General features: G+C 40.9%; 1 protein-coding gene across 3 annotated transcripts in view; it reads left to right on the forward strand.

Annotated features, from left to right (window-relative positions):
- The window catches only part of LOC125465340 (astrotactin-2-like), a 1,528,414-nt gene that overhangs the window by 978,933 nt on the left and 522,939 nt on the right, over positions 1–26,542 (forward strand). The gene's annotated exons all lie outside the window — the stretch shown is intronic.

Below are 26,542 nucleotides of genomic sequence, written 5' to 3' on the forward strand. Positions count from 1 at the left end.
CTGGACATCAAGGGTTAAGTAACAAGGATAGATTATACAAAATAGAACTCTTTTCTGTAGAATTTAGAACCTCAAGGGATGACCTGATGAAGCTCGTCAAGATACTAACAGATAGATAAACTATTTCTGCTGGTTGGGGATTTCTAAAACTGTGAGACATAATCTGAGAATTAAGGTCAGACTATTTAGGAGAGATGTTAGGAAGCTTTTCTACACACAAGGAGCTGTAGAGTTATGGATTTCTCTTCCACAAATGACAGTGGATCAGTTGTTAGTTCTAAATGTGAGATAGATAAATTTTATTAAGCAAAGTTGTGAAGAGATGTTGGCCAAGGGCAGGTATTTGGACTTTGGTTTCAGATCAGCCATGGTCTCATGAATGATGAAACAGACTCAAGGGACTGAATGGCCTATTCCTGTTCCTTTAGAGCTACTGTGGAGCAGTGGAAATGTCTCTTCCTCTGGGCCAGGAGGTCACAATCAAATTCCACTTGCTGCAGACATGTGTAATAACGTCTCTGAGCAATTGGTTAGAAAATACCTACTCTATTCCTATGTTCTTATTGAGAAAGTCATATCAATATGATATGTTGTAGTCATGATAGGTGGCTGTCAATACAAAGTATGCACAGTCTGTCAAGCCCCGTACTTGGAGGTAGTCAGCTGTGTTCAGAAAGCCTACTGCCCGGCTACAGCACTGTCCTCATGGCAGGGCAATGTGTGTGATCTGGCATAAATTGCAAGAATATCAATGAGTTAGGGTTAGGGTTAGAAAGAGGAGGAGTCAGTAATTCTCTAGTTACATGTATAGAGGTGGAATTGTTTCACAGTGTAGGTCTTGTCAAATGGTTTGTCTACTCTTCTGTAATGCATATGGAGTTCCAAACAATTGAGTGTATGAATTCCGAGCAAGGAATTGAGGGATACGGACCAAGGGAAGGCAGAAGTGATTAGTTTAATTTCAAATCATATTTGCCGTGTCATCGTGGATCAAAGGCACATTTGTATGCTGCACTGTTCTATTCAGGCCCCCTCGACTGTTTTGCCATTCAGTAAGTTTCTCCACATTTCTATCTATTCCTGATAACCATGGATTCCCTTGTTAGTCAGTCGTCTTTCCTCATCTGTTTAAAAATAATCAGTTTGTGTTGCACTTGCTGGTATGTATTTGTGTCTGCTAGTAGTGTCTGTGCTTTAATGAGGGAGTCCCATTAGTTTAGTGTTACTGTCATGCACCCTTTTTCCCAACACCCACTAACAGAATTGAGTAAAAACGCAATTTACTTGAGCAAAAACACACTGCAGCAACCTGGAACTATACCAAAACAAAGAAGAATTCCTCCACCAAGAATTTAATCACAACAGATACTCAAACAATGGGTCTGATGATGCCTATCACAAAAAACAACAGGACAATCCAGCATGCCCTGACACACTTGTCACGTTACTGTACATCAAGAACATATCCGAACTGACCACAAGACTCCAGAACAGTAGTGATACTGTCACTGAGCTTGTAATCTAGAGATCCAGGTTAATGCCCTGTGGACAAAGGTTTAAAACCTACTGTGGCAGATGGTAATATTTAAATTCATTTCCATAATAATTCAATTCATAAATCTGGATAATAAAGGAATGGAGATCATCAATAATTTTACATGTTCATCTGGTTCACCAATGTGCTTTAGGGAAGGAAATCTACTGTTCTTACTGTAGAGGGCCTCTTACCTTACTTCGCACTCAGGCTGGTATCTGGTGTTCTCCGATTACTGTGGTGGTCTCTCTCCAGCAGGCTGTGAAACTTCTAAGACCCGGAATGCCGCGCTTGGGCAACTCAGCTGGAGAGGGCGCTGAACCGAACTCACTGTTTATAGTCTGACCAGCGAGTCGGAACTTATCTCCACACAGCAATCGCGACCGCCACCAACGCCTGGGCGATTCTCTCTCTTGTTGGTGGGACAACGGCCACCTGGTACCTACCCACTTGGGCAGCACCCCCAAGAGAGAGAAAAAGAGAGATCAAACTTCTTATCCGGGCCAGCAATCCCCCTTGAGTGAGCGGTTCGAATCGCCCGGATCCCCCTGGGGTCCTTGACACTGGAATTATAGTCTGGGATCTGCTGTGAACTCAGCCAAAATTGGTGTACCCAGAAGGAGCATAGATGGACTCAAATATGTGTTCAAAATTACCAGTGAACTTTATTACAGGAAAACTCAACTTGCCCAATCTACACAATACATCAATAAAAGTTATACTCAATATTATGATTTAAAATATAAGAAATCTGGAGCAGACACAATGTAAATCTTTAACCTTACACAATTTACAGGGTACTTATACTTTAAGAATCACACAAAGCCCTCACCCCTATCCTTACCAACTGCTCCAGAGAACTAATGTCTCAGGCCTGAAAAGGGTTCTTACGGTCTCAGAGTGACTTGTTGCTTGCCTGGTGGGGCTCTCTCTCTGCCTCGGGTGTTGTTGCGGACTTCCGAAGTCTGAAGTCGCAGATAGGGTCGATGTCTTCAGCCCCAAGGATTTGGTGTCTAGAGGAGCAGCAAGCTCAGGGCGAGGAGAGTGGAAAAGAAGAAGAGCTGCTGATAACTGGCCCTGCTGCCCCTTTTACCCCTGCGAGTTCAAAGAGGTGCTGGCCAGCTCCACCGCCGCCCCCCCCACCGTAATTACATTTCACAAGCATCTCCGGTAATTGCTGGGGCTTGTTTAATCTCATCATTTGTCGAAACAAAAGGGTCGATACTGTCCCGAATCCACTTAACTGAATTTTTGACAACTTCATGGAGCCTCCCAAACTGTTTTCAGATTAGTGTAAATCGTTATCCCATCAACTAGATAGGTTCCATTGTTCACAGTTTCAGTTTCGTTACCATTTCTATACCTGTCCTTTGATACAATGTCTGGTGGATGCCAGTTTTGTTGATTGAGTTGTCTCATACCTCTGAAGATCTCTGTCCCTGGATGCCTGCACAGATGCCACGTTGACCAGTTCTTTACAAAAGGCCATTTTCTTTCAGTCCTTTCCTTTAAAACTGGGGATTGCCCTGAAACTGCTACTTTACCTCGTCTGGCATACATGTGACTCCAGACCCACAATAATTCGATTGACTCCTCACTATTTTCTGTAATGTAACTCAGCTCAAGGGCAACTAGGGATGGGCAACAAATGCTGGTCTTACCAGCGATGCCCATGTTCCTGTTTAGAATAAGAAAGGAAAATTTATTGCACGATGCTACAGTGTTGAAGTCATCTTCAAACTTGTGAAGAAGAAATCATATAGAGCTTCTTTTTAGTTGCCAAAAATGCATAGATTTCAACTGCAAGCTGCCCATCAAGCTTGTTTTATTCTTTGTTCAATTGCTTCATTGCTCTAGCTTACCCATTTGCACTGTCAGTCCCAGAGCCCACTATTGTTATATTGCACTGATCTACTCAATGTGTTTGAAAGATGATGATTTGATTAAAACATCACCCAGCTCCGCTCTCTGTGCTGCACATTTAGACCTTCCTCAGTTATATCTAATGTCAGAAACCTGATCCTCAAAATTTCTGTAGATATCAAGTCTAAGCGGAGTCTATAACCTTGCAACCCAAGTACACACAAGCTTACTCAGCTGCCTACACTGCTGCAGTTGTGTGAAGCTATGGAAACAATAATTAGGGCCTTGAAGCTCCTGTCGAGTTGGCAATGGCTGTGTCTAGCACTTTTCTGAATGTATGAATGAGAGGCATAAAAATTTGTAGTGGTAAAAATTCCACCATGTTGTGTTCTGAACTTCTTTAATTCCATGGCATCTGTTACTATGTACAAGGCGTTGACTATTCTTAGCAGGATCAATGACGCAATAACATGGTTTCCTTAGCCAAGGGTAGTTTTGCTTGTGCACAAAAGATCTATATTATACAGCATCTTCTTCAGACAGTTAACAGGTAGCAGTCACATGGTGTGCTACACAATATCCATTACAGTGCTGCATTTTCAAGATATAACTATAAATCTTGACCACAACAGCCACTTCTACATGAAGGATTAATTGCTTACAAAGCAACTACAGGATTGGAACTGAAGAAACTTAATGCACACTGAGATTTCTGATATTTAAGATAGCAGACACCCAGGAACATTTTAACGGGAGAGCATAGATCTTCAGACTGTATTATCTTTGTGAATAATAATTAATGGAAAGTTCATTAACCAGGTACTAGTTGTCAAATCATTCAGTGTTTCATTCCAGCTTATGATACTGAAAATAAGTTGAGTAGTGTATTTACCATGAGCTTTTTAAGAGACTTTGTTATAATACTGTAACATATCATCGGAATCAAACCTTTGTTGAAACTAAATATGTTGCAGTGTTGACAAATTTTAAAATACAACCTACTCCTGTAATATATGCAATGATGGCCAGACTAATCTTTGAAAGTGCAGTGAGTTAAAGCATCCATGACGTCTGCAATTAGGATCAGGAGTTGATTTTAAGAGACAGATGTTATGTCACAGTTTTATTTTTTGACTTCTAAGTAACAAAGAGACCTTGGTGTGCAGGCTTATAGTCCCTTAGAGGTGGAGTCACAAGCAGATCGGATAGTGAAGAAGGCATTTGGTACACTTGCCTTTATTGGTCAATGATTCAGTATAGGAGTCGGGATGTCATGTTTTGGCTGTACAGGACATTAGTGAGGCCCCTTTTGGAATATTGTGTTCAGGTCTGGTCTTTCTTCGAGAGGAAAGATGTTGTCAAATTTGAAAGGATGCAGAAAAGATTAACAAGCATGTTGCCAGGGTTGGAGGATTTGAACTGTGGGGAAAGACTGAATAGGCTGGGCCTATTTCCCCTGTATATGAGTGAATAGCCAAAGTCTTTATCCCAGGTTAAGGGACTTCAAAACTGAAGAACATAGGTTTAAGGTGAGAAAGGAAAGATTTAAAAGGGACCTGAGGGACAACTTTTTCATGCAGAGGGTTGTGCAGATATGGAATGAGCCACCAGAAGAAGTGGTGGAGGCTGGTACAATTACATCATTTAAAAGGCTTCTGGATGGGCACATGATTAGGAAAGGTTTGGAGGGATATGGGCCAAATGCTGGCAAATGGGGCTAGATTAATTTAGTATCACTCGGGGTATGGATGAGTTGGGCTGAAGTGTTTGTTTCCTTGCTGTGTATCTCTATGACTCTGTGAGTCAACAATGCCAAGTGATGCCACATGATCATTACTGATGCAGTACATGTTCTAGCATGTATATTCTAACAGATATATTTAGATTTTGCTGCACAATAAGTAAGGCAATCTGCACAAATATTGAAAGTAATATTTCACTATTAATTCAACTGTTTACAAGTCTCCTTAAACCTAAATCAGGATTATTTCATTGAAATCACTTTGTCCCAATAAATTATTTTTCGATGCATTGTTAAGTTACTAAAGTAGCTTGATTGCATTTTGAGTCTGTTGTGGCAGTTGCTCATGTGGAAGGTAGTAACAGCCAGTGCAAACAACACAGTACAACATGTTTCATCTCATATAAGTGAACATTAATAGGCTTTTTTAAAAAAAATATAACCACATCTGACAGATGTAAAGGAAATAAAGGACACCTTCTGAAACCCTGAGCCCAGTTCCAGTCCCATACAATTTGTAAATACCTTCTTTAACAGATGCACAGTAGCTATTCTTAGAGTAAAGGTTCAGGTACCCTTTACTGAAAAAGTCCACCTGCTACCAAAACCTTATCCCCATTGCCTGTGTACAGTATTTCTACCACATCTCCTTTTCTTATCAACATCGCTGTGTTTTACAGGAAATATATACAGGGGGTGGGTTTGGGAGTTACTAATCTTCATGATCATGAATTGAGCTATTTTCGAATTTGTGGGAAGTTGTTTCATGCAAATTGGCTTCTCTCAGAGCCCTCAACTGTCATCTCTGTTGGAAGTGGCTGTTTTTCTCAGTAACCTCTTGATGACCCGGGTAGGCAGGTCATTCAGATTGAGCTTTCTTTTAAGCAAAACCAAGGCATTTTTGTATTTTTGAATGATGGCATTTATTATTTGGAGAGGGTAAGTTCTCGGATGTTGGAGCCTCGGCACTACTCTGCTGGTCGATGAATTGTACCTGGGTGCCCTTTCCCAACACAGGAAGGTTGTAAGTCATGGATCTGTGGCAAAGATGCAATGTTGGTCTTTCTTATGCATTTATTTTTCGTCATACTTGTTTGTGGTACACACTGTGAAACTGAGTGTTCGTGTTGGGTAAAAGACTGAAGTTTGGTTCACAGCCTTCAGCACATCAACAGTTGACAGCCATTCACTAATGGTCTGGAGCAGTAGTTGAATAGGGCTAGATGAAAATGATCAATTATTTTTCTTAGATGATTTTCTATATAATGCACCTGCCTCTCAGCTTCATCATTTTTTTGAGGGTACCTTGATGAGCTTATAACGTGAACAAAAATGTATGGGGCTGTAAAGGGTCAGAAGCTCTTCTTGGAAAATTGTAGCCCATTGTTAGTAATAACAGTGTCTTAGGTTCCATGTGCGGAAAATATGGCGTTCAATGAGGTTATCTTAGTGTTTGTCATGAGCCAGTTGAATTTCCCTCTAAAAATCCACCTGAGTAGTAGTCAACAAAGACAAGAAAATTAAACTAAATTGGAACAATGAACTGTGGATGCTGGAGAGCCGAAACAAAAACAGAAATTGCTAATGAAACTCAACAGGTCTGGCAGCATCTGTGGGAAGCAAGCAGAGTTAATATTTTGCATCTGGTGACTTCATCATCGTGGATCAATGACAACATGTTCCCATGACCTAACTGAAAAGGAAGAGCGCACAAGCAATTTGTTCTACTCCTGACTATGAGCATAGATGGCCCACTTGGAGACCATTTGCCTAAAGGATTGGGAGATGCCAGGCCATCATACAGATTGCAATGCCCAGGTTCAGCATTTGGAAATGTCTCGATGCCCCTTATGGATCTTCTGGAGAATATTCAGATGGTGAGCTCTGATTGTAGTCAAAAAGGTCATCAATAATACTGATTATATGTTTTGTTCAAAACATAAACACAAGACAGTGTTACTTGGGACATTTTCCGGCCATCTATTAAGGCAGAACATGTGGATCTTCTCAAATGCTTAAGCATGTGACATGAGCCTTATGAAATCTCCATTAGGTCTTTCCTGTGACTGGTTTATATTGTGTTGCTAAGGCTGCAAATGCCTTGAATTCATGCACAATTCTCTTTGTCTTCCTTGCTTCAGCGGTTGATGGGGATCCTTAATAGAGCTTCAACAGTAGTCAGGTATTACCCCTGAGCATATCCTGTGACCATGCCATACTACATTAGCTGCAAAATCTCAGCATGCTAGGAGGGATTTTTTTTGCTACTTTACAAAAGTTACTGATGGCTTATGGCCAGTTTCAACTGTTGCCTAAGACCTAGTTAAAGAATTTGCCACATGACAAAGTGGTTATGAATGCCTCTTTGTCAATGATGGCAGATCTTTGTTCCGTATCAGTAAGGGCCCCAGAAGCATAGTAGACTGGCTGCTTGACACAGTCATGTTAGATCTAGAATAAGATTGCCATGATTATATTTGCAAGGTCAAGTCCATGATGTGTTAAGAGGATAACAAAATTAGCGTATCTTGATTTAGTTAAATCATTGATGCTGATGCTAAATTCAACACCTTTGTTGATCTTATTTCAAAAGTTGTCTCAGAGGCTCGATAACCTGGGCTGAATTTCCTCATCTGGTTCACCATTCTCATGAGTCCTTCCTCACTGGAAGAATTTTTCTTGATCGCTTTTATCTTCTATATGTCTGCACGGTTTAAAATGTAAACTTTGCCACTGAGAATTCACTCTGACCATTGGGTGTTAACCAAGAGTCCTGCATCTTTGTCCTTACCCTGTCTTCCCAATGAGCTTGGATACATGAATGAGAATGTTGCCCATGAAGCTTAAGGTAGTTTCCATTCCTTTTAACATATTTAGTATTGCCCACTGGAATATCTCAGAGGCAGAAGTGATGACAAAGTGAGAGATGCTTTAACTAATAATATCCTTATGAGTTCTGAATGTGGTGAGTGGTTTGGAGCCTTTGTCTAAAGGAAGTTACAAGAATCTGAAACTGCTGTGTAAATGCAAAGTGCGCATTATGTTAGTAATGCTCATGTTGAAACATTGACTACCCCAAATCTGTGACTTCTTCAGGAGAAAAGTAATGATGTATGGGATTGTCTTTAAAACAATTATTTTGTATTTCCTGAATGCAGAGTCCTGAAATCAAATGGCAGTGCTTTGACTTTTCTGTAGAGTGGGTAGGACCCTTGTACCACGTTGCATCCTCTTCGCACCATCTTGAGAAGCTCAAAAAATGGCAGTAGACGCCTTTGCTGAACAGCTCCCATGTTGCTGATGCAGTGTGCACTCTTGTTCTGCCTGTCTGCGTCCCTGTATCATTTGAAAACAAATTTATGTGGGTTCAGACAGAATTGAAGCTCATCCGAGATGAAGCCAGCTTCTAGCAAAGCTGCCCCTGGTGGTCAGCAGACTAGTTCAATAATCAGGGTGATCTTAAAGTCCTTTTCCCACTGGATTGTGCTATCTTTGGGCTTCACTTCAGGGTCTTTGCAACGCTTGTGTCTGGCTCTATGGGTTTGTCACTTTTGCACCACATACTAAACACATGTGCATACTTGTATGAGTGAATATTACCAGGCTTAATTGAACATAACTCTGTACAAGGGAAGATCAGATAGAAGATTGTCCATAGCTTACAATTCTGTTTGATCTATTATCATTATGGTATAGCTCCTTTTGTGTATGCTGCAGTAGCTGTTTCTAAAGTAAAGGTACAGTTAGCCTTTTACTCCACATAGTCGATATGTAACATTTCCAATTTGGACACTGGACATTCTACATATTACTAAATCACTTCTGTTAACAAATCAGGTATACAGCTCACAATTTTTAATTTCACTCCATATTAGAAGGGCTTCTGTGAATAAATAAAATTACCTAGTGGAACTAATAACAAGAGAATTCAGATTACTCACTAACATTCATAATTTGTGAAAGTGAATGTGTTTGCTTCCCCTTTCAATGCAGGGATAAAGCAGTTTTCAACCTTTTGCTCAATCCAGATGATAAACAGCCACGAGGAGGCATGAGAGAGCTGTGGAAATTTGTTTGATCACTTGCTGACTTTCCTTCCCAGTGATGGAAGTACATTGAATCTACCTGAAAGCCAAACTGAGACCATGAATTCAGCACAAATTTCCTCCTATCACAACCTGCTATTCATTAACTTCCAAATAAGATATTGAGAAATAATGCAGTAATTCAAGTGGAGCTAATATAATGCCTGTGAAGCCTTGTTCCACCCTATCGTATGGTTCATTGAATTCCAAATACCGGTGAAAGATGCTTGTTTTGATTAATTAAAAACTAATATGACTGCAACATTTCTTTGACCCGAGTTCACAAAGGCATGGTGCAACCACAAGTGGCCATAGGCATGGTCGCTGCAAATGTCCAGTCATGTCAAGTTTTGCTGAATGAATGAGAAATTCCATTCTTACTCATATTGAAAGAAATATGCAAATTAGCATGTAACTTCCTGTAAGATATCCACCTATCACCAGAAATTATTGAACTGATTTTGCAAATCCTAAGAGTTCCTATTTCAGGTGGATGGTGAAAGATATTTAACCATTTCTGTTGCACATGCTGTTAAATATTTCTTTGCATTCCCTTGGTGTGCAGTCCCTCCAAGCTTACTTTGTACCTGCGCAGATTTGCTTAAAAACTGATTGAAAATTATTCTGGCACTTGCAATGTTATGATCCAATAAATGCTTAATACAATGAATCCCTTATTCATGAAGCTCGTCAATGCTGTGCATATTATCATTGGGGTATCATAACTGAGGAAATAAGAATATACTGGGCTTATTTTCTTGGTAACAGGGGAGATTTATTGGAGGTGCATATAGTGTGGCTTTAAAAATGATACCTTCAAACCAGGCCATTAATGGTTAATCATTAGGGTTAATTGGACATGACAGTGATTAATTGAAGTAAGGTGAAAAAGTAGAAGAAAGACAGGCCTAATGCAAAAACAGCCAGTTTTGACTGGGGGAGGATAACGGCTGACTTTGAGTATCAGTGGGAACTGCCCACTTGTGTGGTCTATAAGGGGCCACTGGGGTTTGTTTTCCACCTATATTTTAAGGGCTGGAGAAGTACTGAAGTTATGACAAAACGGGAATTCAGCACCAAACCTTAGATTCAGAATAGTATTCATGTCAGGGACCATTCCCCGCACCATCGGGCTGGGGTTTACCAAACCGCTGCAGGGGACCAGCATGTAATTCCAGGATTCCAAAAAGGCACAAGGATATTTAAAAAAAAAACAATTTCAATTAATTATTTGGCTTGGGACCAGAATACTTCATAGTTTTGCATTAAACTTGCAGCTGTTGACTTGAAAGAATCAGAAGACAAGCAAAAAAAAAGTAATAACCAGAGAACACACACACCTACATAGCTATAGCAGGAATAAAATATAACAAGATTTTGCAAGATTTTGGCTTCATTGTCTAGTTTTGTACTTGCTTTTTCTTATTTTATAGGAAGAATGTTATACTGTTCAAAAGTTGAGCAGCAGATATCATTCATTCAGATTTTCAGTCAGCTTTTAATAAAGTGCCACACAATTAGGCTTTTAAAGAAATTAAAAGCCCACAGTTTGGAGGATGTAAATTGACATAGATAGGCTTGTCTAGCTAATGGAAGACAGAGGATTGGGATAAGGGGGAGCATTTTCAAGATGGCAAAATGTAACTTGTTGAGCGCCACAGGGGTCAGTGCTTTGGCTATAATTATTTGCAATATATATCAATAACTTAGATGACAAAAGTGGATGAACTGCAGCTAAGTTTGCAGATGACGCAAAGATTGAGGGGTAGGTAATGGGTGAAGTTGCCACAGAAAGTCTGCAGACAGACAAGCTGGTTCAGTTAAAGTGTAGGCAGATCAATTAAAACTTGGCAAATGCAATATCATGTGGGAAAATATGAGGTTATGCAGTTTGGCAGGAAGAGTAGAGATGATGAATATTATTTAAATGGAGAAAGACTGCAGTAAACTACAGAATGGAGAGATTTGGGAAGCCATGTCCATGAATCACAAAAACATAATCGCGATAGGGAGTCAAATTGAGTGTTGACCTTTGTTTTATAGGACATAAATTATAAAAGTTAAGAGAATTTTCTAAAAATTATAAGGTACTAATCAGACCACAGCTGAAATAATGTGAACAGTTTTGGGGCCCAAATCTAACGAAGTATTTCCTGTCATTGGAGGTGGTTCAGAGTAGATTCAAGTGGCTGATGCCAGGTTTGGAGAATTGACTTATGAGGAGATGTTAAGTAGACTGAATCTGTCCTTGTTGCAATTTCAAAGAATGAGAAGTGACCATATTGAAATATACAAGGTTCTTTGGGGATGTGAGAGTATAAATGCTTTAGAGTGTTTCCCCAATGGAAGAGCCTCGGACCAAAGGGTATAATCTTAGAATAAGGGACCTCACGCACTTCAGACAGATATGAGAAAGGGTTCCTTCCCTCAGTCAGTGGTGAATTAGTAGAATTCTTTATGGTAGACGACTATTGAGGCTAGGTTATTAAGTCCATTCAAGGCTGAGATAGACAGATTTTTAATCAGTGAGGGAATCAAGGGTTATGGGGAAAAGGCAGGAAAGTGGAGTTGAAGATTGTCAGATCAGCCTTGATCTCATTGAATGGTGGAGCAGACGAGAATTTGAATTTCTGCTAGTGTGAGTCATCAAATGTTGGGGGAAATCTAGCAGCTGATCAGTGAACACCTATTGTTAGAATTATGAAGAGTGGATAGAATTTATTTTCTATTTGCCACACCAAGCTCGCATCGTGACTGGCTGCTCTTTCCAGAAAGTGTTGAAATTGTATTCCCGTTGATATTCCACATAGGTGTTAAGTTGAAAACCCAACTTGATATTTCTTTACTAGTAGTCTGGACTACAGTTGACACTGCTGTTACATTGCAGTCAGCTGATCTAAATTACAATAAACCAACACTATGAACCTTGGATCTCTTCATAGATTCCTGTATGGAGTCATTCTGCACATCTGCAGAAAATCTCCTTTGATACTGCCTGGCCTGTCATGTTCCTCCAATTTCCATACTGTATTGTCATTCACTCCCTTGTCTGTCCAACTGTTCTTCTCTCTCCTTGTGCTCTATCACCACCTATCATTTACTCCTCCACCCAAATCCCACTTTCTCTTCTGCATAAAAAAAAACATTTTCCTAGCTACCATGAGTTCTGAGGAAGGATCACTGAACTGAAACGTTAACTTTCCTGATCCCCTGATGCTGCCTGGCCTGCTGTAATCCTCCAGCTTCAAACTGTGTTATCTCTGACTCCAGCATCTGCAGGTCTTGCTATCTCTCTTGACATATATACTGATCTTCTGGCTCTGCTGTGTGCCTGTCAATTCTTGGCATTTCTTGAGTTTGAAAAAATTAACATCAAGTTTGATAATTGCACATATGACTACATTGTTTGGTCTGTAAAATTCAAAGCCTTGCTTCTAATGCCCATCTTGTTTTATTGTATTTACATTTGTTTTATAATAATAAGATGTTTTATAAACGTACTTTTATTTTTGTGCATCATGAATCTCAGTGAGACAGTGAGAGAGCACAGGGGAAAACTAAAGAGTGAGCCCAACACAAAGGAGATTGAGCCCAACTCAGGAGACAGAGCGAGAGCGTGGGGGAGGGTGTGAGAACAAGCCCAACGCAGAGGAGAGTGAGCCCAAGTCTCCCAGCAGGTGCAGTGGTAGTGAGCATGGAGGAGATCAAGCCAAGCATGGAGAAGATTGAATCTTTGTGGGGTGTGGGACCCAACATGGCTAAGCACTTAAGAAGGGACTGTCATATTGATCTTTTAACTTAATTTCTTTATTTTTGTACATTACACGAAGAAAGACTTTAACTTTAAATTTTTAACTTTATTTCCTGATTTTTCCACTTTGCATCTAAGATTTTGTACCTAGGCACCTTTGTGCATGAAATGGCACCAGAAATGGTGACATTGTACACTTTTCACTGTATTCATGTATCCCTGTAGCAATAGTTGGGACCCAGATCTCACTCTTGCAAATAAAAGTTTCTAAAACTTTTAAACTGCAATTGCCTTTACCATTGTATCTGCAAAGACATCTCCCCTCTTTTTAAGTTTGTTAACTGCTTCTATGTTTGTGTAAGTTGTCACATTTTTTTCTCAGTATTTAGGTAATTTCCTCATCCTCTAACTTAGGCAAACCTTGGATATTACTCCTTCATTTTGATTGAATTGGTTATGTTTTAATTAAAGTGTTAAGCTACCTGAACTGAACATTTGAGTTTTAGGAAGGGTCTGGATGGGCTAGAACCTTTTCTTTCCTGGAGTGTAGGAGACCTAGGGGTGACCTTATAGAGGCCTATAAAATCATGAGAGGCATAGATAAGATAGATAGCCAACAGCTTTTCCCATGGTAGAGGACCCAAAACTAGAGAGCATAGGTTTATGGTGAGAGGAAAAAGATACTAAAAGGTCTAGGAGACAATTTTTTCACATGGAGGATGAAGAATGTCTGGAACAGGCTGCCAGAGGTAGTGGTGGAGGTGAGTACAATTTTGTCAATTAAGCAACATTTAGACAGGTACATGGAGGGGTTAAGTATGAAGGGATATGGGCCAAACACAGGCAATTAAGACTGGATTAATTATGAAGCTGGGTGGCATGGGGATGAAGGACCTGTTTCCATGCTATAGACCTCAATGACTCTGTGACTCTGTGCTAAAAAGAAATGAGTATACTTGTTTGACAGACTGAGAAGGCATTAAAAAGAGAGGAGCCAATCACATATCCTCACTTGGCCACAACACAAATTTGTTATGTTTGATAACATTTGTTTAGTCACAGGTAATAGTTGACAACAAGCCTGAGTGGTCCTGTTGCCAAGGAGACAACAAGTCCAAGCTTAACTTACCAGCAAAAAGATGCAAGATGTTAGTACTTGTGAACAATGACCAGTGTCGTCTCTAAATGCCTCGAAGAGTTATTACAAATGTCAGCCCTTATCAATAGATATACTTTGTACCAGCTATTCCATTGCAGGAAAGAATGGAGTTAGTTGTTTTGAAAATAGTTAATAGGACTTCTACCTGGATATAATGACCGTCTGATTTCTGTTGCCATGAGAGGGGGGATAAGCCATAGAAAGCCACTGTAGTGTCAGATTAGGAGGTAGTAGGAACTGCAGACACTGGAGAATCTGAGATAACAAGATGAAGAAGAAGAACTGATGAAGAAGTGATGAAGAAGGGTCTAGGCCCAAAATGTCAGCTTTCCTGCTCCTCTGATGCTGCTTGGCCTGCTCTCTTCATCCAGCTCTACACCTTGTTGTCGTAGTATCAGGTTAACTTATTTTCCAGGAATGTCACAGAACCTCATCTATCCAAGGCAGTCTGCAACAAACTGAGAGACAACAAGCAGAAATATAAAGACAGATAGCCATGCATCTTAAGCAGTGAAAATGCTGGCTGTGTCAGTTGCCACGGGAAACGTGGGTGCGAGTTCATGTTGAGAACGAGGAGATCAACTTTCATGAGGGTTTAAATGAGACTGGCCGCAGGAAAAGGGAGCAGGTAAATTAGCAAAGGAAGGAGCTTGGACAAGAACTTTGTACGATCTACTTTTGTTGTTTTCTAGAAGGGAGACCACATAGATATGTCACAAGTTGGATGTTTGATCAATACCTTCCTTTGTGAAAAGACATGGTGTTGACATATCTTTAGAATACTGGATCGGAAGGAGGGGAAGGGGTCTTTTATGGAAAAGATTACAGTCAAATATAGAAGGAACAAAGCACAATATATTTTCGGGTGAATCTGTGGGAATTACGAGCACAGTTAGAAGTGAGGTAGAGGTGCTGGTATTGGACGGGGGTGGACAAAGTCAGAGGTCACATGACACCAGGTCGTGATCCAGCCAGTTTGTTTGAAATCACAATCTCTCAGAGTTGGACTGTGGCCTGGTGTCGTATGTATGACTTCTGACAAAATAAGTCAGGCCCTTGAAAGTGGAGTTGCCGGTAGATAGGACAGTAAAGAGGTCATTTCATATGCTTGCCTTTATTGGCCAGTGCATTGAGTATAGGAGTTGGGAGGTCATATTGTGCCTGTACAGGATATTGGTTAAGTCACTTTTGGAATACTGCGTGCAATTCGGGCCTCCCTGCTATTGGATGGATGTTGTGAAACTTGAAAGGATTCAGAAAAGATTAACAAGGATGTTGACAGGGTTGGAGGGTTTGTGCTGTAGGAGGATGCTGAATGGACTGGGGCTATTTTCCCTGGAATGTTGGAAGCTGAGAATGTGACCCAATAGAGGTTTATAAAATCATGAGAGGCATGGATCAGGTAAATAGACAAGGTCTTTTTGCCAGGGTAGGGGAGTCCCTTTTTTGTTCATTCACAGGAGGAGGGCATCTCTGGCTCGGTCAGCATTTATTGACCATCCTTAATTGCCCAGAGGGCAGGTAAGAATCAATCATATTGTTGTGGGCCTGGAATCACTTAAACCAGCGCAGCCAAAGATGGTAGTTACCTTGCCTAAAGGTCAGTAACGAATCACATTTATTTTTATTCCAACAGCCAACAGCAATTTCACAGTCATCATTAAACTGTTGATTCCAGACTTTTAATTCAATTCAAATCATGAACCAGCATCCCCAGAATGTTAGCTTGGTCTCTGGATTAGCAGTCCAGTAAACTTACCACTAGGTCAACACCACCCCTCTCATTAACCTATTGTAATTATCCTGACTATGACTGCCCTAAGCAGTTGACTAACCATCTCCAAGACCCTCGAGTGAGGTTATATGAAACCTTTAGCTTATTGTACCTTAACCTACCGACTGTCAACAACCCTGCTTGACTTGACTAATGACCACTCCCCTTAGACTTAGATTTCATGGCCAATGAAATAGAGAAATTTTCTTGTTTAGTTTAAAATAATACTTACCAACAAAATATTGTGGTTAGGCAACATTGCTGTTCATTTCCTTGTTGCAGTAGCCATCCTAAACGTGAAATCTTACATGAGCTTTTCTGTCAATATGCAGAATTGAATTTTCTTTTTAAAGAAAGTCTCTGTGGGATCATAACAAAACTTACTTTGGGTACTCCTACATGAGAAGCAAATCTTAGTGATAAAGCAAAATTATTTGGATGCTGGAAATCTAGAATCAAGACAGACGGTGCAAGACATACTTAACAGGTCTGGCAGAATCTGTGAAGAGTGAGACAGATTATGTGTTTTGAGTTGAATAATGTATTTAGAACTGAAGAAAGGTAGAAGTGTAATCGGTTTTACACTGTTGAAAGGGGATGTGGGGAATGAAATGGGAGGGGCGCATTATATTAGTGATCCCTCTTTTAGACAAGCCCAGTTCAGGAATACCTCATCGATGATTTTCCTAAAACTTGAATTTCAAGTAGAGAAAAACACATCACAGAGATGCTTAGATACGTTTGACGGAGAGATCTATACCTCACCATAAAAGAAACCAGCTGAGATAATTACCATCCTCCATAAAGCCTCATTAGTAAGTTAAAGGCAGGTTCTTACTTCCTGAACATTATCTGGTTTCAAGCGACAAGTCAGTAATGTTACTCCCCCATTAAACAGAGTATTTTCCCCATTAAGTGATATCGAATACTGTGTGAGTCAATATGAACTCTAAGGCATGCAAATGTTTATTAAAGAACCAGATTTCCAATGTAAAGTTTGGAAAAAAAACAAAGCAAGCACAACATTAAACACATTTTAGGAAAAGTATGGCAAGTATAATACTGTTCTTAGTAAAGAATCCAGTTTTAATTTTCAATTGTTATAGTCAGGTATGTTAATAGGGTACTCAACAAATATTAATCTAAAATTTATCTAAATCCCCAACTGATTGATAGAAGTCAGCTCCATTTGAGCAATTGCTAATTCAGTTGTAGCAGTGTAGTTTCTTAATTGTAATTTGGTTCTTCCTATTGTATGTTGCAAATTTATTTTTGATCACTGTTAGTTTCAACTCAAGGAAACTTACAGAACTATCGAAATTCCATGTAATATCTGTCACCAATTGATACCAGGGAAGCGTCACTCATAAGTTCTCAAAATGGTTTCCATTACTTGTGAATTCTTTTTTAAAAATTATTATAGATATTTTTAATCAATCCGTCCAGACATGTTATTGACACACCTTTCGTGTAGCTGGGAATTGAACTTAGGACTTCACGTCCAGAAGAAGGGAACAGTACCAATGCACCACAACAGCCTAACATGGCTTTAGTTTGTAAGGATATCCAGTTAAGTTTGTATAGGGTTATTAGTACAAAGTCATAGAGATGTACAGCATGGAACCAGACTCTTCAATCCAACTCACCCATGTCAACCACAGATATCCCACATTAATCTAGTCCCATTTGCCACCATTTGGCCCACATCCCTCTAAACGCTACCTAGTCATATGCCCATCCAGGTGCCTTTTATATATTGTATTTGTACCAGCCTCCACCACTTCTTCTGGCAGCTCATTCCATACACAGATCACCCTCTGCGTGAAAAATGTTGTCCCTTAGGTCCCTTCTAAATCTTTCCTCTCTCACATTAAACCTATGCCCTTTAGTTTTGGACTCACCTGCCCTAGGAAAAAGACCTTGGCTATTCACCCTATCTATGCCCTTCATGATTTTAAAAATCTCTATAAGGCCACCCCTCAGCCTCCAACACTCCAGGGCAAATAGCACCAGCCTATTTGGCTTCTCCCTGTTGCTCAAACTCTCCAGCTGTGGCAACATCCTTGTAAATCTTTTCCACACTGTTTCAAGTTGGACAGCATCCTTCTTATAGCAGGATCTTATGAATACACTTGAAAGCTGATATGTGATTTTTGGGTGTGCGTCTTCCTTATCAGGGATTGTTTTATAACTTCAAAGGCCACAAGTCCGTAAAAGTCAGGACATATAGTTAGACAAATATTTATTTGTTCATCTATTTGTCATTTTTTTGAAAAAAAAAGAATACTTTTGCTTTCAAGGAGTTATTTTTCAAAGGGGAGAAAAAAAAATCTCCATTACTCTAACAACCCTTCAAAATTGATGTTTTTTACATAATGGTTTTTTTACATAATGATTTTTTTTGACATAAATCCCTTTCTGGGGTAGGGTAGAGAGATCAAATAACAAAGGTATCGTGCAACAAAAGGCAAATGCAGTGGAAATGATTGTAGCAGGGATCAAAATAACTCCTTTGAAGGGGTCTTCTTGAAATTTTCTCAAGAGCAACATTTCGATTTCCAGTAGCTCCTTTACCATGCTCACAAACTTCTCCATTTTGTAACCTCCAAACAAGAGGTAGGCAGTGGCTTAGTGGTATCATCACACTGGATTGTTCATCCAGGCACCCAAGTAATGTCCTGGGGAGCTGGGTTTGAATAGATGGTGGAATTTGAATTTGATTAAAAACAAAATCTGGCACAAAGTACTTGATGATGACCATGAATTATTGTTAAAATCCATCTGCTTCACTCACCCTCTTTGAGGGAGAAAACTGCCATCCTTACCTGGTGTGGCCTACACGTGACTCCAAACCCACAGCAATGTGCTTAACTCTCAACAGCCCTCTGGGCAATAAATGCTGGGCTCGCCAATGATGCCCATATGCCATGAATGAATAGAAAAAATCTTGTAACATAACCTAAAATAAACCAAAGAACTATGGATGCTGGAGGTCTGAAAAAAAACTGAAAGTGCTGCAGAAAGTCAGCAGATACTGACAGCATCTGTGGGATGAAAGCAGAGGTAATGTTTCATGTCCAGTGACTCTTCATCAGAACTATTAGCAGCTTGGAAAAATAGTATTTATGCTGTAGCTGAAGCTGGGGTAGGGGGAGGGGAGGTGTAGGTTTGGTGGTAGTGGAAGAGGAGAGGTAAGGACATATGTTATGATGAAGCCCAGAGAAATAGAGAGAGATATATGAAAGGGGTAGGTAGACAGGGAGATTATGGATAGCTGGCCAGGACTGAAGAAAAATGGAGTGATTATAAGAGTTTTGAGTGAAAAAATAGGTTACAAAAACAGAAATTGCAGGAAAAATGCAGCAGGTCTGGTGGCATTTGTGGAGACAAATCAGAGATAACAATTCAGGTCCAGTAACCCTTCCTCAGAACTGATGTTAGCTGGGAAAGAACTGTTTTTTATGCAGAAGATAGGGTGGGGGAGGGGTTAAGGAGTGAATGATAGACTGAGATAGAGCTCAAAGAGAGAAGAGAACTGTTGGACACATAAAGGAGTGGATAACGATCACCTTAGGAAAATGAATAGCTACTAATGGGGACTATTAGTGGCTAACAATGGATTGCAAGTAGTAGAAAAATGCAATTATGAGGCCTGTGTGTAGGGGTTGGGTTAAGAACACAGGAGAAGGTGCCTCAAGCCTGAAAATTGTTGAGCTCAATATTGAGTCTGGAAGACTGTTGAGTTCCCAAGTGAAAGATGAGGCAGTATTGGGAATGGAGGTAGACTGTACTAGGATGTTCCAGATGGAACATTCGCTATGTAATGCTGACAAGGAAGGGGAGAGGAATATATTTCTGTCCATGGCATCATGTTGGAGATAATGGAAATGGAGGCTTACAGTCCTTTGGACAGAGGCTGGTGGGGTGGTAACTGAGGACAAGACGGACTCTATCATTGCTGCGGGAGTGAAGAGAAAGGGTGAGGACAGAAGTGCGGGAAATATGTTGAACATGGTTCAGGGCCCTGTTGGCCATCTTATCAGGGAATCCTTGGCTTAGGAATAAGGTAAAAATTGCTGATCCTTGTGGAAAGTGACATTGTCAGAACAGATGTGATAGAGATAAAGAAACGAGGAGAGTGGAATAAAGTCTTTACATGAAGCAGTGTATGAAGGTGTATAGTCAAGGTAACTGTGGGAGTCAATGGCTTTGTAGTGGATATTGGTGGCCAACCTATCGCCAGGAATGGAAACAGAGATGTTGAGTAAGCGAAGGGTCAGAGACAGACCAGATGAAGGGAGAAAGGGGTGGAAATTGGAAGCAAAATTGAAAAGTCTTTCCAATTCGAGATGAGAGAGGGAAGCAGTACCAATGATGTAATCAATGCACCAGGGAAAGAGTTGTGGGAAGGGACCTGAGTAAGATTGGAACAGGAATGTTCCACACACCCGACAAAGGATCAGGTATACCTTGGGCCCAGGCAGAGTTATGGGGAGAAGGTGGGAGAATGGGGTTGAAAAACTTATCAGCCATGATTGAATGGCGGAGCTGACCTGATGGGCTCAATGGCCTAGTTTCTGCTTCTATGTCTTATGGTCTACTCATGGCCACACCTTTGACCTGAAGAAAGTGGGAAGAGTTAAAAGATAAGTTGTTCGGAGTGAAGACGAGCTCAGCCAGATAGAGGAGGGTGGTGGATGGGGACAGTTTAGACCTTTTTTCCAGCTAAAAGTGGAGAGCTCTGAGACCGTCCAATGGGGGATGGATGTGTAAAGGTATTGCACATCCCCGGAGAAGAGTTGAAGTGAGGCATTAGAAGAATCACAGATGTAAGTGTGGAGCAACTGGAAAAAAAGGGAGACAAAAATCGAGTGGAGATGGAAAGAAATAAGTTCTGTGGAGCAGGAGCAGGCAGAAACAGAGGATCTACCTGGAGAGCCCTGTATGTAGATTTTGGGAGCAAGATTGGAGCAAGCTAAACAGAATTGTGAGCTGTGAGCTGGGAGGCTGCCATGGGGAGTTTCCCAGATGTAATAAGGTTAGGGGACAGTCATGGATACAATGGCGTGACGCTCAGTGGTGAGTCTGGAAGAAGCAGGAGGAGGTATCTGAAAGGTGGCGCCCAGCCTCCTCAATGTAGAGTTAAGATTGTCAGGCATTCTGACTGGTAAGCCAGAGGCAGTCGCTGCAGAGTGAGACGTGGCTCTGGAAGTGAATTTTGACAAACTTTGTCAAATTCTCAGAGAGAAAATACAAGTAATGGTGGAGAGTAGGAAGGAAGTTTAGAATGATAAACCTGTTTCAAAGAGAAGCAGAACTTCTCCAAGGTGGGCATACCCAGAAGACTTGTGGCGGTGAGTCAAACACTAAAATAAAATGAAAACATTGCAGGTGCTGGAGATTTGAAGCAAAGACAGAAATTGCGCGGCATGGTGGCACAGTGGTTAACACTGCTGCCTCACAGCACCAGGGACCCAGGTTCAATCCTGGCCTTAGGTGTCTGTCTGTGTGGAGTTTGCACATTCTCCCCGTGTCTGTGTGGGTTTGCTCTGGTTTCCTCCCACAGTCCAAAGATATGTAGGTTAGGTGGATTGGCCATGCTAAATTACCCATAGTGTTCAGGATGTGTAGCTTAGATGGGTTATAGGGGGAATGGGTCTGGGTGGCATACACTGAAGTCCAGTGTGGACTTGTTGGGCCAAAGGGCCTGTTTCCACACTGTAGAGGTTTTATTGCAACAGAAATTCTGCAGGACTGGCAACATCTGTGGGCAGAATGCAGAGGAAACATTTTGATTCCAGTGATTTGTCATTAGAACTATGAATTGCTAACAAACAGTGGTATTTGTGCAGAAGCCAAAGTGGAGGGTGTGGGTGGTTGGGGAGACATGAGTTGGAAGGTGGAATGGAGCCGAGAGCGATGAAAGGAGTTGGAGATATGAAAGCGGTTGGGTGTACAAAATGAGCAGAGGTATAGATTGAGTGGACAGCCAGAGACTCTTTCCAAGGGTGGAGGCAGCTATTACGAGGGGGCATAATTTTGAAGTGAGTGGAGGTGGATATAGGGGAGACATCAGAGGTAGGCCCTTTACTCAGAGAGTGGTCGGGGCGTGGAACGCATTGCTGGAGAGGGTAGTGGAGTCGGCCTCATTGGGAGCATTTAAGCCGCAATTAGATAGGCATATGGATGATGGTATAAGTTAGAGGTGGAGGTTAGATAGATTTTAGGATTCAGGTAAAAGTTTAGCACAACATTGTGGGCTGAAGGGCCTGTACTGTGCTGTACTGTTCTATCTTCAATGAAAGGAGATTATGGATAGCAGCCAGCTATGGGAAACACACCTAGCTTGTGGCTTTCTCCATGACTGCCCCTCAGAATTCCACACTTGCCTTATTAATTCTCACTCACTTAATGCACACCCGGGTTCTGTTAGGAGCCCTACCCAGCCTTTTCACGCTTTTATTTGAAATTTGAGAAGTCCATTCAGACGTCTGATAACAACAGGGAAGAAGCTGTTCTTGAACCTGTTGGCACATGCGTTTAAACTTTGTATCTGCTGCCCAATGGAAGAGGATGTAAGAGATTATAACTGTCTGCACCATCTCATCCAGCAGGGCCTTCAGCAACAATTTTCCCATTTCTAGCATGTCTGTGGCAAATACCCCCAAACCATGTGGTGCAGATCCGGACTGGCAGTTCTTGACCTGTGTGCAACAGCCTTTTAAAGCCACCAGCAGTTCCAGGATATCCCGGCAGTGATTCTGATGAAGGGCAAGTGGAGAATTGAGTTAAAATCAGAAAAGAGGGGCACCATAAGGGCATGGTCGATAATTAACGAGATGAGTTTGGGGCAATTGTGCAATCAAACTCACTTTGCCTCCAGGGGAGAGACCGTGCATGAAATTTGACAAAAATGTCCCTTTCTCGAAATGTGGTAAGATTTAGCCACACATTAATTTGAACAAATTGATTACCTCGGGCCTTCAGGTTATTCTGATTCCCAGTTAACTGAGTCTTTTTTGTTGAAAGGTTTAAAACTATTCCCTCCCACTTTGCAACCCTGTCTGACCCTATGCAGCCTGATCTCCACTTTTACAGCTCCTCTGTCATGTTTAAAGTTCCTCTTCTTCTATGCAGCCTCTCTCCTGTCTTTGCAATCCCTTTTTCGCCTTTGCCGTCTCACTTGCTCACTCCCCACTTCCTCTCAGCGACCTTGCTGTCTGGTCTCACTAGCCTAGATTCCCATCTCCTCCACCCCTTGACATCACAGTTAATAATTGCGTCTTTTTCTGTCAACGCATAACTATTTTAATTTGCTGTGTCAACATTTCTTCGTTAATTTTACCATCAGTTGTCATGTTGTAGTTTCTGATATTGACCACTGCATGGTGCTGTGCAAGTTCCTGAAGGCTTTCATAGATTCTGGCCTAAGTTGTCAAATAAAATCACCTTGGAAGACGTGATAGTTTAATATTGAGAATCATTGAGTTTTGTTACCTTGACGGGATTTACCTGTGCAGGTTTCATTTAATTTTGAATGCTGGTCGTAATGTTATAAATGTTTAACATACAATGTTTAATTTCTGTGCTAATATGCCTGCAAACAGTCTTCATTCCATCAACACGTCACGTGACTACAACCAGATCCATATTGGTTTGACGCTGTGAGTAGTGACTTGTAAACATTTCACTGTCCTCATTCAAGTACATGTGACAGTAAAACTAAAGCTAATTCAAGTTATGAAATGGAAGTGCTGTAATTGGACTGCTGGTTGTTTTGCACACTTGACATGTCTGTCATGACAAAATGGTCACTTTACTTTTCAAACAAAATGGAGGGCGGACAATTTTCTTTTAAACAAAATGGAATTGAAAATCAGGTAACCTCTTTTGGTTTTCCATCAACCTCTATGGGACTACACAAGGCTCAGTGCTTTTCTCGACATGCCGTTAAAATACAAACAGTTTTTGGAACATTTAATTTAGAAAAACTTAAAATGCAATAGACCTCTGCTGTTGGATTGATGGCGGCAATGGTCCAAATACTTGCTGAAGTTAGTCCGCAATGGTGTTGCAGACTTCTTGATTGCTAAGCAGAATTCCACGAAATAGGTGTAAGAGGAAACTCATGCTATCACAGGGAGATGGAAGACAGAATTTTCAAATAAAATTGTGTCAATGGCCAAGCCATCTTCGGCCATTTTTGTGGATAATGGAATTCTGCTATCGACAGCAGCTTTCCAGGCCTTTCTGAACACAGGTTTAGTTCTGGGGTTTGGAGGATTGCAAATGTGACACCTTTATTGAAGAAATGGGCAAAGGATTACCCAGGAAATTACAGACCTATCAAGGTGATGTCAATAGTAGGAAAACTGATGGAAGCCATAGCACAGGGTAAGGTCATTATATAAATATACACTTGGAGAAAGGTCAATGTCAAGTCATATCTGACAAATTTAAATGAGTTCTTCAACACAATGACATGTGTAATAGATAAGGCTAATGCTGTGGATGTTGCACATTTGACTTGCAGAAAGCATTTGGTATGGTGCCACATTGGCAGATTTGGTTAGAAATGTTTGGGATTGATGGGCCCTTTGCAGCGTGGGTTAGAAGCTTGCGAAAAAAGATAGGAAACAGAGGGTAGGGATATATCGGTATTTCTCAGACTGGAGACATGTTAAACGTGGTGTTCTCCAGGGATCATTGCTGGGACTTTTGCTTTTTCCAATTTATATAAACAATTTGGAAATGAGTATTGAGGATAAAATATCCAAATTTGCCGATGACTCCAAGCCAAGGAGAATAGTGAATTGGAAGGACAATGCTGAGTGACTTCAGAGGGACTTTGCCAAGTGGCCAAATGGATACACACCTGGTGGATGAATTCCAATACAGAAAAATGTAAGGTAGTGCAGTTTGACAGAAGAAACATGGACAGATCATGCAGGCTTAATGCTTTAACTTTGAGGAGAGTACAGGAGTGGAGGGACCTCAGGGTTCAAGAGCATAATTCTCTGCAGTTGGTCAGGCAAGTGGAAACAGTTGTAAAGAAATCTTATAGAATCCTTGGGTTTATAAGTAAAGGTGTAGCGTACAAAAGCAAGAAAGTGATGCTACATCTCTACAAGTCATTTTTCAGACCAATTTTGGAGTTTTGTGTTTTTCAGTTCTGGACACCTTATTTATGGAAGGATGTTAAAGCCATAGAGAGAGTGCAAAGGAGCTTTACGAGAATTGACTTTAGATACAAGGAAAGATTAGTGAAATTGGGCTTGTTCTCCTTGGAGCAGAGAAGATTAAGAGGTGACATTACTGGGATGTTCAAACTTACAAACAACTTTGACAAGGTAAAGAAGGAAATTCTGTTTACTAGTTGTTATGTCACTAACTAGGGGTCATAGTTTCAAGATTGTCAGCAAGAGAATTCAGAATGAGAAGAGGAGACATTTCTTCAATCAGTGAGTTGTTCAGATTTGGAATACACTGCCTGGGAAAGTAGTGGAGGAGGATTCCATTCTAGGTTTCAGAGGAGAGCTGGATGTATATTTGAAAGTAATGAATTTAGGAGGCTACAGAGATAAGGCTATAGACGTGGACTAGCTGGTTGGCTCTTTCAGGAACCAATACAAACACATGCATTGACCTCTTTCCGTATTGTAAAATTCTTTGATTCTAAATACTCTGGTCACCTGACTGAAACCAGGTTTTGATAAGCAAGATTTATTAAGACAGACCCTGAGAGCAACTAGGGACAAGGAACCTCAGAGGGAAGAGATCTAAACCAGCAGAGAAAAGAGGTTGCCTAAGACATTACAGACAGAGAATAAGGAGGCTGAAATTGTGATCAGAGATAATGGGAACTGCAGATGCTGGAGAATCCAAGATAACAAAGTGTGAAGCTGGATGAACACAGCAGGCCCAAGCAGCATCCCAGGAGCACAAAAGCTGACTCCTCGGGCCCAGACCCTTCATCACCCTCTGTGTTGGCTTTTGCGCTCCTGGGATGCTGCTTGGCCTGCTGTGTTCATCCAGCTTCGCGCTTGGTTGTCTTGAATAAGGAGGCTGGCCTTTTTGTACTGACCTAAAGATGTACATTAGATCTTCACCACTGGGGATCGTCTGTACCTCAATTGGAACAAAGTGAAAAATCTGCTGCAGTAGGTCATCAGAAATCTGTTTTTGGAAACTTCCAACCTGCATTTCTTCAATGAAACAAAGCGGAATCATCTGGTCTGCATCATTTCAAGATTTCACTTGACATGTCTTACAGGCTGCCTGTTTTTTTGTTATCACCTTTCCTTGGCTCTGTGTGTGTGCGTGCGACTGTGAATAGTTGCTGACATGAATATAATCCAGTATTGAGAAATAGGCATTTATTCTTTTTCTTTGAAACTTAAGACAAAGCCAGTCTTTTGTTGTTCTATACAGTCAAGGGTAAAAACACATTTTTTTTCTTTTAAACATGTCTCAGGTGGGTTGAGAGGTAGGAAAATATATACACATCCTACAGTCTCTCCACTTCCATAACAAGAGCTGTGTGATTTCCTTGATGATCACAATGCTGAAATGTTTGAATAGTCTTCTCAAATTTCAAACTGAATGTTGACCTTGTTCTTTGTGCCCCTTGTCTGC

Source organism: Stegostoma tigrinum, chromosome 29 (assembly GCF_030684315.1).
Source record: "Stegostoma tigrinum isolate sSteTig4 chromosome 29, sSteTig4.hap1, whole genome shotgun sequence".
Classification (NCBI taxonomy): Eukaryota; Metazoa; Chordata; class Chondrichthyes; order Orectolobiformes; family Stegostomatidae; genus Stegostoma; species Stegostoma tigrinum.